The following is a 12953-nucleotide window of genomic DNA, read 5'->3' on the forward strand; positions in this document are numbered from 1 at the left end:
TGTATTTAATTGCTAAACTGAAGAACAAACTAGAATATCAATAGCATACTATTCTGCTATAGAAAAGAGCTATTGATTTCATGACTATAATAAGCATTTATCTTTTCTTTTCAATAATGAGAAATTAATCCAAGGCCTTGTGCCTTCTAGGCAAGTACTCTATCAGTGAGCTGTATATACAGGCACCCTTGTATAAATCCCAAATCCATTACTTTAAGTAAAACAGGGAAGCCCCAAATGTCTAAGCGCTGTGTGATATCAAGTATTCAAATTCAGGAAAAAGGCAAATCTGAGACAGGAAGAAGCATCTCCATAGTTTGCTTGCATAGTTACACAGGATAACTGCTTAAAAATAATTTTTGAATGCATGGGAAAATGTGAGGATACAAGACTGTTCTGTATGTTCTTTAACTGTGAGACAAATTACACGCAATGCGTAAAACACTAAAATACAATGTTCAGTTATGCAGAATACAAATAAGAAAGTGGGTAGAATGTGTCTCCAAGGCAAAGGGGAAAACTGACAACTTTGGATATGAATTACAGAGGTAAGTTATGATTGAAGGCTGCAGAGGAAGGATATCTAGTCTAAATTATTTTGGAAAATAGTATTTGGGCAAAATCTGAACAGAGTAAGGTACAGTCAACTGCAAAAAAAAGAGGAGTAAATGTTTTCCATTCCTATTGAATTTTTTTCATCAAAAGAATATACATAAGCAGTTCTGAAACTATTTTCATGTGTTAGATAAAATACATGAGTAAACAAAGCACTGGTAGAGCTAACAAGGGTTCTCATTATAAATACAAAAAAATGTAATGGTTACTTTGTAAATATGCATATAATGACAGTGAAATAAGAGGCTATAAAAAAGGCAAGGAGGAGTATACAGAAGTATTTACGGTAGGAAAGGAGAAGTAGTATAATGATGTTTTAATAGTAAAACTAAACAAAACTAAAAGTAGCAAATAAACAACTAAACATACCTGAAATTTCAAGGGTAATGGCAGGAAGAACTGAAATTCACAGTTGAGGCTGCAAATAAAAAGCATGACTTAATCCAATGGCATATTCTTGGTTTGGTTCTACAGGAAAAAAACGAGTCTGAGAGATACAGCTGACAAAATCTGAAAGAAGCCTGTAGCTTCCTTAGTGTTATTGTGTTAATTGAGTTTGATAAATGCACTATGGCATGTTAACAATGGGAGAAGCTGGAAAGGGATAGAGAGAATGGTCTATATATCTTTACCTTAGTTAGGATTTCCATAAGCTGTGATAAAACACAAAGACTAAAAGCAATGTGGGGACAAAAGGGTTTATTCCATTTTACAGTTTCACATCAGGGGCCATCACTGAAGGAAGTCAGTACAGAAACTCAAAAGTGCCAGAACCTGGAGGCTGGAGTTGATGCAAAGGTCACAGGAGGGTGCTGATACTGTCTTGTTCCTCATGGCCTTCCCAGTCTTCTTTATTACAGAACTCAGGACCACCAGCCCAAAGGTGATACCACCTACAGTAAACTGGGCTCTCCCCACATCAGTCACTAATTAAGAAATCACATTAAAGACTTGACAGTATGGTGGAGGCATTTTCTTAATTTAAGTTTCTGCTTGCAAAATTACTTGGCCAGGCTTAACATTCAAATATTAATATCTTAAAAATATGAAACAAAAGAAAGACTTGAAAAACAAAAGGATATGAATATACTTTGTGGGAAGGTCAGTCATGTAGGTGTATGTAGCTATGTTAAGTTGGAGTTGTCCTAAGGCCACTTATTTTATACATTCTGACCAATTTTGGATTTCTGTGATAGTCTCTATCTGCTGTAGGTTTTAGGATGGTGTTAGGATACATGCATAAGCATGTGCATGCAACACACACACATGCACACACACATATGCACACACACATATATATGATGCAATTATACCCTTTCTTTGCAGCATACATATATGTATGCCGCAATTATACCCCTTCTTTGCATATGCCCAACAGACTGAATATCCATTTTACAGATACTTATTCATCCAATCCATTACTCTATATTTAGAATGACTATTTAGAAGAGAAAATAGAAACACCCTAAGTGTTCTTTAGAGGATGGTAGATAGTGAAAATGTGCCACCATAAATAATGAAATTCTATTCCTCAGTAAATAAGAATGAAATCCTGTAATTTGCAGATAAATAGATGACTATCTAGAAAATAGTATACTATATAGTGATATATTATCTATGGTTTATTAAGGCTTGCTTGACAATTCAGAAAAGCAAAGTCAGCTTCAAGCTGTAGAGATCAGACAGTGATGATACACACCTTTAATCCCAGCATCCAGAAGCTAGGTGGTGGTGGTACACACCTTTAATCATAGACTCAGGATTAAGAGATAGATGGATCTCTCTGTGTTCAAGGCCACCCAGTGATAACCAAGAATGAATCAGTCTAAAAGAGTAACAGATTTCATGCCTTTAGTTCCAGCACTAGAGGGGTATAAAAGATAGACATAGTATCTTTAGTAGTCAGTATCAGGTATTCATTCTTCATCCACACTTAGGAGAGACAGCAGTTTAAGACTTGGTAAAGAGCTCATTCGTGCATCAGCCCTTTCATCCTGAGCTAAAGATGAAAGCTAGTAGCCAACTGCTCTGCTTTTCTGTTATTCAGATTGAAGTTGAACCCTAATATCAGTCTCTGGGTATTTTTCTTATTAAAGTACTAAGTGTGGTTACATAGCTACAATCCCAACTACTGGTGAATCCAAGACAGGAGGATCACCGGTGCCCACGGAAATATAACATGCAATGAGTTTTAACTTATATTGAGGAAAACATTGTGATTGCCCTTCTCCATGGCTAATAATAATAATAGAGTCATTGTTTGGTAGCAATGTCAAATCTAGTATCTACAGCACGCAGTGGAGATTAGAGTTCACTGTAGCCTGTCACATATATTCTCCAAATATATATAAGAAGAGATGTATTAATTCTACCGAATTGATCAATACATATAAAATATTTGCATTGAAATACCACACTAGGTTTGGTAAAAGTGTATTAAGTTTTGATCAAAATAATATGTTTTAAATGTTTGAGAAGGTAGTGTAAGTGACCCTGATTTTATCACTACCTACTAGATACATATATGAAAACATGACACTAACACTCCATAATTTTGTTTAATTAAAATTAAAAAACAAATGGTAACACTATGACTATAAAGGTCATTTTATGGGAAATATAAACCTTTCTACTCTTCAGTAGAAATATTTTATCATTTGCTCCGTTTACCATAGTTTCTTTACAACCTCTTGTTTTACTCTTTTATATAGGTGTTCCTTTGTGACTTAAAATGTAATAGTTATTAAAGTTATTCACATATGTTTACATTTTAATAACACACTATCTAAGCTATGAAAAATTTCAGTCTCCATTCCTTTGTAGCCCATGTAGCTCTGTATTCTTTAACAGTATTGCTCATCTGATCAAATAGACACAATGGGGAAATCACCATGATTGCTATAGCCTTTTTTTATTTTAAATAGCTTATTTTACATGTCAATCTCAGTTCCCTCTCCCTTCCCTCCTCCCACACCCTCCATCCCCCCTCTCATCCTCCCACCCTATTGCCAATTCCTTCCCCATAGGGGATATCTAGAGTCTATCACTTCACTCAGGGTAGGGTCCAGGCACTTCCCTAAGAGTCCAGGCAAAGAGAGCATCCCTCTTTGTGTTATGGACACACGATGTCTGTGAGTATTCGAGGGATAGACACTGATCCACTGCTCAGGACCCCATAGGTAGCCCAGGCCTCCTCACTGACTCTCACATTCAGGGGTTCTGGATCGGTCCCATGCTGGCATATACCCTTGAAACCTGTCTTTGACAGCATGAAAAGCAAGCAGGTAAAGGGAGACAGAAGTTCAGCCTGGTCAGCCCAATGCAAATTTTACCTAGTAACTGCCAAATGTAAATGATGCTGTGCAAATAATGTTCTCAAATCTACCTCCCAATGTATTTGAATATTTAGAACTACCAGTATTTTTGTTTTCACTCTTCCAAGCCCCTGCTTCTGTGCTAAAGCCTACTTCAATTTATTCATGACATTCTTTTGGTTTCATTAAGAGATTATTCAAAAGTTTTTCATACTGCATTTTCCTACTCTGCTGTCTGGTGGATAATATGCACTTAAAATTCTTGTGTTGAATTCCTAAGCACATTGCCATGAGGCACATTTTGTTTTCAGTTCAGAAAACTGCCTTCCTTAAGAAGACAGCTATTTCATGAATTATCAGAAGCCTGGGAAGGACTTTGAGTATGAGAGAGATCTGCAGTCCTGTGACTGAGTGTCTTTCATATATCAGGATGTAATTCCTGTTGTAAAAGTAGATGGAAATACAGACAGATTCATAGGGTATAATGAGGAGGAGGGAACTGAATGGATAACATATAACAAGTTCTTCAATTATACCATACACATCACAAACAAGTCATAACCATATATGGAAAGTTCATTTAAAGGAGCTAAGGAACAAGGCTCCAGATACACAGTACCATGGAACCTAGAATATTTGGCAGACAACTAAGTTTATATTTATGTTTTGTCTCCTAAAGAAATTACTAGTTTATTTAATTTATGCAAAAAAGTAGAGTAAAATTCAATGGCTGAGAAGGACTACCTATTGTACTATCTTATTTTGTTTGCTTATTATGTATTCTAATGATACTTTATTATTTTAGTAGCCAGCTATAAGTACCTCAATGTGTATGCTTTATAATATGTGTCAAGGGAAATAAAGGCCTGGTCAACAAAATATTCAGAAATTATCTTTTATTACTTTCAAGTTGGTCTTAAATTTTTACAGGAGCCTTTGGCTTCTCTGTAGCTACACTATAAAGAGACAAAAACATACTTCACAGTCACCAAACCCTTCTATGGAAAGCAATGTGAGTGAATATTTATATGACTGTATTTAGAATGAGTAGAAGCAGATTAAAAAATACTCCACTTTTGCTTAAAACCACAATTACTTAAAGCCATGTATTTGTCATATGGATTTTCTAGCTTGTGAAATGAACCATCCTTCAAGATTTTCAGTTTCTTTGAACCATTTTCTTCTTCCTTTATTTTGGTTTCATTTGTTTGTTATTTAGTTTTATTAGTTCTCTGAGAGTTTCAAACAATGGGTTTTGGTCATATTCACATTCTTCCCTCAATTCTTCCCAATTAAAACCCCTGTTCAAATCCACTGAACTTTATGCCCAGTTTAGAAATCCCATCAAGATGCTTTTTGTGCTGACTAAATATTGTTGGATGTGTGGTCTTCCACTGGAGGATAGTGACTGACATAACCCGGGACTATGCTCATAGAGAAAACTGTATCTCCTCCCAGAAGCTAACAAAGTCACTAGTTCTATGGCTAGGAATGTGAATGTTTGTCAAGCTTCCCTCTCCATAGTGAAATTGATCTTGGTTGGGCTTGCACAGGTTTTTTTGTTAGCTGTTATAATCACTGTGAGTTCATATTTGCATATATGCCCTGCTATATTTAGAGGGGACTTCTTCCTTCATCTACCATCTGTGAAACTTATATTTTCTGTCCTGTTTTTCACAATGATCTCTGAGTCTTGCCAGGGCAGTGTAGTATATGTATACTCCACATAGTATTCTCTATTATGTGGTCTCTTACTCTCTTTACCTTGGCAAGTTGTGAGTCTCTATCAATAGTCATTTATTTGTGAATAGAAACTTCTTAGGTGGGAGTTAAGAAATGTGTTCATCTATGTTTATAGCTAAAAGCCATTAGGGGTCGGTTTAATACTATGTCCATTTAGCAGAACAATAGAAATAGGTCTTCTTCTAGGGCCACTGACCTGCATAATCATAGCTTTTTGAGCCAAAAATGGTGTCTGGTATAGGTTTCATCTTGTGTAGCAGGGCTCATATCTATTTGGAAAGTAATTGGTGATTGCCCTGATGTTCATGCAACTATTTCACCACTGAGTAAGTCTTGTTAGGTCAGTCATTATTGTATCTAAGAGTGTTCACAGGTGGGTGCCATTAATGATTACTTTTGTCTTCTAGTGGCATGTATAGTACTTTCTAGAAGTATAAAAGCTAGCCAGCAGGGATGAAAGTTTTAAGTCCATACGAGTTAAATTTAGCCATGTTCTATGATTCAAGTATCTTCAGCAATAGTCTCTGACTGTCAAGTTACTATAAAAATCAGTGTGGCTGGGCATTGGTGGCACTCACCTTTAATCGCAGTACTCAGGAGGCAGAGGCATGTGAATCTGTATGATTTCAAGACCTACTAGCTCTACAAGAGCTAGTTCCAGGACAGTCTCTCTTGGAAAAAAAATCAGTCTGGATGTCCCTCAAAGTGCTAAAAATATATCTACCATGTGATCCAGCTATGTCAATCCTGGATATTACATAAAAGAGTGCATATCATACTCTCCTACCTTATAGAGTTATCTGCTTGTCAATATTCACAACATCCAGGAAATATAAATGACCTAGACGTCCATCAACTAGTGAATGAATATTGAAAATATAGTATATTTACATACTTGAATATTATTTAGTTATTACAAAAACTTAAATTATGAAAGTTTCATGTAAAAAGGTAAGGGGAATGATGGAATGGTAAAGTTTAAACTGAAGTTGCTACATAGAGTATAGGGTAGAGGAAGAAGTAGGAGAAGAGATAAATAATATTATATTGGTTTCTCTTTATCTTTTCAAAAAAATCTTAATTTTCACTATTCTGTATACTATGACATTTTAAATCCACCTTGTTTTAATACTTTAAAATAACAGGATACAAATCTAAATTTTAAACTGATAAGAACAGATACTTCCCTTGACCTTAGCCAAAAGGCATAAAAATGATAATAATCTAAATTTTGTAACTTTAAATTAATGTTATTTACTGACTCCCTCCTAAAATACATACAGTGTATTTTACATGCCTGGATTTGCAATACTGCCTTCAAAGTAAATCACAATGTTGCTTTAGGATGATGGAATACCATGCCAAGTTGTACTTATTCTCAGAGGCTACACTGAAGACGGAGGGCTATCTTAGGCAATAGAGTGAGAACATGTGGCGTCTTCAGCAGGAAATGAGAGGTGTTAGTGAGGCAATAAGAGTTTTAGGAACATGATGGTCTGTGTTCCATAGTAGCTTCTTTGCTGTGATGTGAGATCCTTTGCCCTAAAATTTTAGGACCATCTGCTAATCTTTTACATGTCTTATGTGAATATTCAGTATAAAATGGAGAGAAAGATTAACAGATAATTTCCATGTCAGGTCTAAGCAACCAGAGGGAAGGCAATATTTATGTTGGATAATACAGGATTGAATTTTAAAAATAAATTTTCAGGCAAGTGCCAAGAACCCTAAATATAAGGAATCATGACATCCCTGGAATTCTCAGAAATCTTGTAGGGCATTAGAATTTTTATAGAGTTTGGGATGGCTGGTTAGAGTTATTGAATGCAGAAATTTATCCTCATTTCTCTCGTTACAATAAGAATTATAGACTTATTGAAGACCAATCCAAATACATTTCATTCGAAACCCTACTATGCCAGAATTTACAGCTATTTGGCCATTTTTCTTTTACTCTGTATTTGCACATGATTATTAGCCACAGAATTCTTAGTTGCCAAAAGGATAAAAACCAACCCTTAATTTCAAGCCAAAGCGTAAACCTGAAATTTTTGAATGTATACGAATGAGTAGAATATACAAATCATGAAGATTATCAGAGAAAACAAGGCTGGTAAAATTACCCAGGTTCCTGAGGAATAGTAACATGCAGTGATTGTCAGATTTGGAGAGAATTAATTCTATGAATTTCCCTTGTAAACACGTGGTACCTGAGATGAGAATGCCATTGATTGATGAACTCTCTGAAGTGTATTCTTTGGATCAAGTGACTTTTTGAAGTGTGTGTTGTTCCTATCTGGTTGACTTGCAAATGTGTGTTCACTGAGGTGTACTGCCATCCATCCTTCACATGCATGAGAAATCCATTCTGATAGCATAGAGAGCTGTCATTGATTAAGTCAGCGTTTTAAAAACTACTGCAGGTGACAATTTGCTACCACAGCTGCAGAAAAAAAATCAACTGTCTCCCAGGAGCCTGAGGTCTTTCTGTTCTCAAGCTATTTGATACAACCCTATTAGAAAAAAAATAAACTTGTGGGGAAGGCCGAGCAACGATGAAGACTACCAAGGAGCAATTTCCAATAGGAAAAGTAGGATATTGTGGACTGGTGTTTGTGGGGCTGCAGTCGGGTCCAGCTAATCAGTCCCAGGTCCATTCCTGAGTGGGGAAAGTGTGGTTGAGGGAAAGGCTAGCTAAGAAAGTTAAAAGTCATAGAGACACAGAGTAGCTGTCAGGAGGGCAATTTCAGTTTATCCTGAGTGTGCCTCAGTCTATTCATGTACCATATCCAGTAATCAACCAAAGGTGGGAACCATGGCAGAAGACTTCTACTATCATGTGAAAACACTCTGTAGCTGCATGTACTACTTGGTCTTCAGGCACTACATAACTGCATGTGTCACCCAGCCTTCAGGGTGAGAGTAAAACTACCTGGACCCAAGTTTATTGCTATTTAGATAGGAGTCATTCACCACTGCGGCCAGGGCATCCTGTAGCCGTCAAGCTAATGTCTTAGAGACAATAGGAGCCAGTTGAGCTCTCTGCATTTGTGAAGGACAGAATGGATTTTCATATGTGGGATTGAACTTTTGATAAGAAATGCTTTGGCAGGTGTCAAACAGTGCAATGAATACAGAAAGTTACTACCCAGAAGATAGTGCAAATAAGATGGAAAGGCGAACATGTTTTATAAATTAATAAAGTTATACAAGAAAACGTACATTCTATTTCAATATAAAAATTTATAACATTTTGTATGTTTATAGAGTCATACATTTTTGAGATAAGGTTTCTTGATATAACCCAGAATGACCTTGATTTCAAGGTCTTCCCTTCTCAATCTCTGAAGAAGCAGAGCTTACCACTCTGTCCATTGCTGTAATCATGAATATTAATTATTTTTAATCTTAGTTCTTGGTGCTGGTTTTCTCTGAAAACTTACTCTATTGTGGTATTTGATGATCTTTATTTCGTGCTAATATTTTTGTTTTTGCATTATCTCTTTCTCTATTACAAATTTTACTCTTTGAATTTATTCTAGAATAATACAAAATCCTTTCCTTCTTCTCATCCTTCTCTGTTTTCTTGTCCACTTCTTTTTTTTAAATATAAATTTAAATATAAATTTCTTCCTTCAATGTTGGATTCGCTTTCTCTAATTCCAGGCTTCTGTTAACTCATGATGCAAACAATAACTTCATTCTTCTCTTGTCCTGCATTTTCCAAAAAGGGCTCTTCCTGTTCTTGAGAAATATGGCAGTGAAAGGGACCCTAGCTGACATGATGTTGGGTACCCTGCTCTTTCACTCTTGGAGAATTATTTGCTGCACTATCAGCTGATGACTCACTCCAATGTCAACCTTGAGAGAGAGCTTGAATTTCAAGATTAGATAATTTCAAAATAATAAATGATTCCCATCTTTTCCATTTACTGGCTCACATGACATCTCCTGTCTAATTCACACTTCATAAGAACCCTCTTTCAGAAGATAGCTATGTCATAGTGAAATTATATATGGAAAATATGTAGCACCCACTTCATTCACAGGAGAAATCATAAAAAAGATAAATCTTGTTTGCATTAGTTATTTCCCATTTTCTATTACTAATTTCTTCACTAAAGGAATTATGCAACTCTGTATCGAACACTAATTGGAGCTACCTGACTCTTTATCACTTAAGACAGGTAAACTAACTTTTCTCATTTGAGAATAATAAAAATCCAAAATGAAAGACAGCAATGGTAAAACTATGCATAATAATTAAAGCAACAAACACTGTCAGCATGCGTGCTACATCTGTGCAAGATAGTAACTGGCTTCAGGCTAAATCACACAACTTTCTTGCAGGTAATATTCTCCTTATGTGAGACAAGGATATATAGCTTGGAAAGGGAAAATTTTTGAATTCCTGTAACCTACCACCTCCGTGTCCAGAATTCTGAGCAGGACTAATAATCATAGTTTCTTCAATACTAAGTTCTTTTTCTGTTGTTTCTAATAAGCCTTCTCAGAGTGTTGTAGAGTCACATCATGCTTGCCCTTACTTGAGATTACAGTAGCTTTCTTTCCTGTATAAACTATTTACACTTTTATCAATTTAATCTCAAAGTCCATATTAACAACAACACAACAGGCTGGAGAGATGGCTTAGTAGTTAAGAGTCTTTGCTGCTCTTGAAGAGGACCTGGGTTCCACATCCACATAGTAGCTCACAACGTGATTAACATTAAGAAGAAAAACAATTTATTACTCCAAAAGATCATAACTTCAGTTAGTAAATTCAAAGACAATGCTGTAGGCTAAATGCTGTGTGAAAATTTCAAAACTGTCTTAGTAAAAATGATCAGTGATCACAAAGAGATCACAGACAGGCAGGGAAATTCAGCAACCTAGAGAAAACCATCTACAAAATGAACAAGAACATCAGCAAAATAAACTAAACATTTATAAATCTAAACATACATGGCAAAAGAAGAACAAGTCATGATATGTAATAGTGAATTTGCCAAAAATACAAAGTAAAGAAATATTCCTAAGGGCCATAAAGGGACCAGGCGTGATGGCTCATGCCTTGGGAAGCAGAAGCAGGGAGATATCCGAGTTTGAGGCAAGTCTGGTCTACAGAAATATTTTTGGGACAGCCAGGACTACACAGACAAATCTTGTCTCAAAAAACCAAAAGCAAAAAAGAGAGGAAGGAAGAATAAAAGAAGGAAGGAACAAATGAATGAAGGAAAAGAAGAATACCAATGCACCAGCAATGGCAAAAGCATGAGAGTATCATATCTCTCATTAGCAACACTTGAAACAGGAGAAGCATGGATGAATACATTTCAAGCCCTGAGAACATAAAAATGCTAACCAAATTTGCCTTATCTAGGAAAATTGTAAGTATATTTCAAGACATGCACACACTAAGGCGTCATCAAAGCAGTCATGTACATAACAGAGTAGAAAAGACATTCTCAATCACAAGAGCAGAGGAAAGAAAGTTCATGAAATTACTAATGAACAAAGGAGACTCAGAAGGTATCCATCATCCCCATCTTAGAAAGCCAGCCATCCCCTGAATACTTACATATTAGCAAGATACTTACGTTTGCTGTAAACCTGATTAAAACCTGAATCAAATAAGACAAATTCCATTGGGAGAATCTGTAACAGTGTTTCCTGGAAAGAATAGTTACAGGACTAAAGCTCTTTTCCCAGAGTGGGTGACACCTTACAGAAATGGGTCACAGAGTAAGAGGTCCTATGGAATAGCTGTTGCTTATCCCCTACCTGCTCTTGTTCCTTACTAGTAGGGTACAGCTACTTTGCTGATGCTACTGATTTTCATCCTGTCCTTACATCAAAATATAGCTTCTTTGTCTTCTAAGGAGTCTATCAGACAAACTTCCAGGCCTTTAGCACAAAATAAAATCTTTCGAGTCTTGTCATTGTTATATTTTGCATATCATATGTTTATACTATGATACATAACAGTAGCAAAATTACAGTTGTGAAGCAGCAACACAATAATTTTATAGTTGGGAGTCATCACAACATTAGGAACTGAATTAAAGAGTGGCAGGATTAGGAAGTTTGAGAACTACTACTCTAGGGAATCCTATCTCTGTGTGTGTGTGTGTATCAATCAGCTAGTAATCCAAGAAAGTGACTAATAAATTGAAGGGAATTAATTAACCATCCGTAATAAGAATAATAATCTTAAATGTAAATGTCCCTAAGTCACATGAAAAAATCCACTTTGTATTCTTTTCTAGGGTCTAACCCAAGAAATGGATGGAATTAGAAAAGATCATATTGAGTGAGGTATCTCTCACTGGAGGCCCTGAGCTCCAAATTTTCAGATATAAGTGTAGTTCCCCGCACCACCCATCTACGAAACGTATCTTTGCAACATACAAAGATCATTACAGGAAATAACAGCAAATCAATATGCATAGTTGTGGAGCTCATTAATACTGGATACATTTATAAAACAACACATGAACCCAATTCTCACTAAACATTGAGTAAATATTGATGGGAAGATTTTAAGATTTTAATTAAGACGTTTACTATGAAACCGTGTTTTCTAGCAATGTCAAAAGCTACACCCATAAACTCTCATCAATATGATGGACTAAACATGAGCTGAACAAGGATGACAGCAATAGGCATGCCAAAGTAAGTAGAGGAAACTCTAATATGCCTCAAACCTACAAAAATAACTGCATACAACTAGGAATGTGAAGAGAAATAGTCTTTACCAGGAAAAAGATCACAAATTGATTATGCAATAGGAATGGCCAGCTTTGAAAATATAGATATGCAAACTGAGCACATCATATTTAGGAATATTTGTGTATGAATATATATATATATACATGTAACAATAATTAATAAAACAAGAGGATTTCAATTTGGAAGAAAACAGGGAGGGATAGATGACAGCATTTGAAGGAAAGGAAAGGGAAGAAAAGGGAAGAGAAAACTGATATAATTCTAATCTCATAAATACAGGAAATAATTTTCTAAAAGGAAAGATACAGTCTGAATAACTTCATTAAAAAATAAAACTAAATTCTCTTGTTCTTTCTCTCCAAAAAGTAAACCTCATAGGTAAAAATGCCTACTAACTGAGAGTCAAAAGATGGAAATCAATTTCCCAAGTGAACGAATGCCAAAGATAAGCTGATATTGATATTCTAATATCTGAAATAAAACAGCTTCCATATTGATATGGAAAGTAATTCATCAAAATGATGTAAAACCTGTAAATACATTTGAGTG

At 35.6% G+C, this 12953-nt stretch overlaps 1 protein-coding gene and 1 pseudogene across 1 annotated transcript in view; one reads left to right on the forward strand and one right to left on the reverse strand.

Annotated features, from left to right (window-relative positions):
* Fut9 (fucosyltransferase 9) overlaps positions 1 to 12953 on the forward strand; it is a 195783-nt gene that overhangs the window by 103650 nt on the left and 79180 nt on the right. The gene's annotated exons all lie outside the window — the stretch shown is intronic.
* LOC121139084 lies at positions 6775 to 6890 on the reverse strand (annotated as a pseudogene).

Source organism: Mesocricetus auratus, unplaced genomic scaffold (genome assembly GCF_017639785.1).
Source record: "Mesocricetus auratus isolate SY011 unplaced genomic scaffold, BCM_Maur_2.0 Super-Scaffold_6730, whole genome shotgun sequence".
Taxonomy (NCBI): Eukaryota; Metazoa; Chordata; class Mammalia; order Rodentia; family Cricetidae; genus Mesocricetus; species Mesocricetus auratus.